Here is a 3843-nt window from a genome sequence, read left to right on the forward strand (position 1 = left end):
GGGTTGTAGCTGGAGTCTAACTCCCACCATCTTACCAAAAATCCATTGGTCTTGCCACCGCTCCGCCTCGGTAACATAAATTGTAAACTTCTTTGACTATAAATATATTTGAATGTAAAACTTTCCCTTCCCATAATTCTTTGCTTTTTCCAAATTCTCCTGCTATCCCTAATTCAGACCCAAATGGATGATTCATTCTACTTTCTCCTCCTCTTTTATAAACTGAGCAAGCAACCCATCAGTCCTTTTTGTTGATTTGGTCTTCATTGTTTGTTCAATTCCCTGACTTTTTTTATTAATTCATTTGAATTTTACTGTCTCTGTGATTACTCTAGGGGTTTTTCTATTTAACTGATGATTATGAGTTACCGATTTCCTTATTAGTTAATCATGTACCATAGACATCTGTTTGATATGGATTTATTGTTTAGATCTTATTCCTTCTCTATCAATTGATATCCACTATGAAAATTCCAAGAACTATTAATCTTGACTAGAATAGAGGTAGAGGAAATTATAAGCTCATGTAAATAAATTAAGTATTGATTTGGGATAAATTCTATTTGATCCAATATTTAGAGTCCATCACAAGCCCAAAATTGATATGGTCGACCCTCATTTACATTGTAGTCCAATAGTTACTAACCCCTACAAAAACTCACAATCTCACGTGATCATTTTACAGGTTTTAAATTATTAACCTATACAATTTTTTTGTATTAATTGGTTAAAATTTTTACTTATAGCCAAATTTTAATTACAAGGGGAGATTTGTCTTCAAATGTTTAAAATCACGGATTATGGATTTATGGCTTAGATGTTACTCAGATTGGACTTCTAAATGAAGGCACTGCTAACCTAAATGAAGTTTGTGTCCCATAAACTCTAAATTTCATGGATTTCAATAAAAATAATATCAAACTTGATTGATTATTCAAAAATAAAATCAAAAACTTCAATTGGAATGACTTCAAAAGTTTAATCGAGTATAACCCACGTCAGTCGTAGCGGTAAGCTCTCAATTTGAATTCTTCAAATTTCGGAAACTTAATTTAATTGAAATAGGAATACCAACTCCCAAGGTGAAGATTTAGTAATAATACCCCATTAACAAGGAAACTTCCAATTTTATATATTTTATTCTTTTATTTCAGACTCATAAGAGCTTGGTCCCGCATCTTTAATATATAATTATATATGACATTTACTTCGGTCCAGTTCGGGTTCTACGGACTTGTCAGAAAAAGGCCGAACCGGACCTAAAGACCATTTCAACCAAAAAAAGAGCGATCATTTTAAACCGCAGTTTTTCGGTCCGGTTCGGGTTCCACGGACTTGTCAGAAAAAAGGCCGAACCGGACCTAAAGACCAATTCAACCAAAAAAAGAGCGACCATTTTAAACCGCAGTTTTTCGGTCCGGTTTATTTTGGTCCGGTCTGATTCGGTTTTACCGGTATTTCGGTCTTCGGGGTTTCAGGTGGTGAGGCAAAGACTCGTGTTTGTAAAGCTTAACCCTGATGCAGATTGTTGAAGAGTATATTGCCTTAAGGGGAACAAAAAACATAGGAAGGGGAGATAAAACAAACTTTTATCTATGACACTCTTCAAAATTCCATTGTATGAAGAAGGGGGATGCAGACTCTCCTCAAGTCTTTTGCGGACATTGTTGGGAATTGGGATTCGTTTATTTATCCTCTGGATGTAGTCTTTTCGTTTCATTTTGTTTCTATTCTTTTTCTACCCCTAGGGGTTGTATATTCTCGCCTCTTTTTCAATTCAATCAAATTATTCAAAAACAAAAGAGGGATCAGACTTGTAGTTGCAGTAAAAAAATTGGGTTGAATAACATACTCTATGTTTAAACAAATGTATTTAGTATTAGAATCAATTAAGCATGAGAATATATAAACTACTATTAAACACCAATAATCAAATAAAATATGCAACACAAGCAAGAGTTACCATAAATAACCATAAATAAGTATATGTCTTTTTTAGGTTCAGATCACCATCAAACTATAGAGTAAAGGAAAAGACATAAATGCGAAAAATAGAAATTAAGATTATTTTCATCTTCTAACAAAGGCCTTTGTTCTGCAAATAAGGCAGAGATTCTTTTCCTTAAGCCATTGTTTAATGCATTCAGTATGGAATGCATGTCCACACTCTAGTACTCCTACGTCTTCTCCATTAACATATTCTTCCTGCAAATGTTAATGGTTATAGTTAGAGAAAAAATGTTTTGGAAGATTCTTGGCTCTACTACTAAAAGAAAAGAGTTGAGTGGTTCTTACTTGACAAATGCAACATGGACTGATCTCAGTTTGACAACCAATACTGAGTGATGGATACGTTTCTCGTTTCAAATTGGTCATTATACTCTCCTCACTCAATCCTGTAGTGACATTTTCATTGCCCTGAGCTTGGGAAAGCTTGGGAAGACCATAAAATCAATGTAAAAATCATAAAAACTTAGCCTACCAAGGTTTACTATAATGAATCATTTTGCTGGTGTACTATAGTACATAAGAGACAGAGAAGAAAGTTGAACTAAAAAAACAAAAAGATCATAAAAACTTAGCCTACCAAGGTTTACTATAATGAATCATTTTGCTGGTGTGCTATAGTACATAAGAGACAGAAAAGAGAGTTGAACTAAAAAAAAATAAAGATCATAAAAACTTAGCCTACCAAGGTTTACTATAATGAATCATTATGCTAGTTTACTATAGTACATAAGAGACAGAGAAGAGAGTTGAACTAAAAAAATAAAGATCATAAAAATTTAGCCTACCAAGGTTTACTATAATGAATCATTATGTTAGTTTACTATAGTACATAAGAGACAGAGAAGAGAGTTGAACTAAAAAACATAAAGATCATAAAAACTTAGCCTACCAAGGTTTACTATAATGAATCATTATGCTGGTTTACTATAGTACATAAGAGGCAGAGAAGAGAGTTGAACTAACAAAATTAAAGATCATAAAAACTTACCAATAGATGGTCCATTTGAGCCCAAAGTTCCTCTAATTCATCCTCACCATCTTCTTCTTCTTCTTCTTCTTCTTCTTCTTCTTCTTCTTCTTTTTCTTCTTCTTCTTCTTCTTCTCCAATAAGGGCATGATGTTCCCTTCTAGGATTTCTGACATATCCTAAAAAACTGAGTTCATCATCTTCCAACGCATTATAACAATAATTATCATCATAATCATCATCATCAGCATCATCATCACCATCATCACCATCATCATCATCATCATCATCATCATCATCATCATCATCATCATCATCATCATCATCATCATCATCATCATCATCATCATCATCATCATCATCATCTTCTTCTTCTCCAATGAGGGCATGATGTTCCCTTCTAGGATTTCTGACATATCCTAAAAAACTGAGTTCATCATCTTCCAACGCATTATAACAATAATTATCATCATCATCATCATCATCATCATCATCATCACCATCATCACCATCATCAGCATCGTCATCATCATCATCATCATCATCATCATCATCATCTTCTTCTTCATTAGCATCCTCATCATCTTCTTCTTGTTTGTCATTTTCTTCTCTAGCTTCTAGTTCTTCCTCTTCTTCTTTTCTTGTGGAATTAGTGTTAGTCATTTTGAAATGTACAAAGAAGATGAAGAAAGATGAGGAGAGAGAAGAGGGAGAAGGAGAAAATAGATTTGTGAAGAAGTCAGAAGGGGTTGGAGCCATGCCTTTGTTCTTATGTACTATAGTACCTAGTAACGAGCCACGAAATGGCACTTGGTGTCATGAAGGTGACTAAAGAAAAGGAAACTCTAGGGCACTAGTACTTTACC

Source organism: Eschscholzia californica, unplaced genomic scaffold (assembly GCF_041429995.1).
Source record: "Eschscholzia californica isolate CP2 unplaced genomic scaffold, dmEscCali1.0.p SCAF_3, whole genome shotgun sequence".
Lineage (NCBI taxonomy): Eukaryota > Viridiplantae > Streptophyta > Magnoliopsida > Ranunculales > Papaveraceae > Eschscholzia > Eschscholzia californica.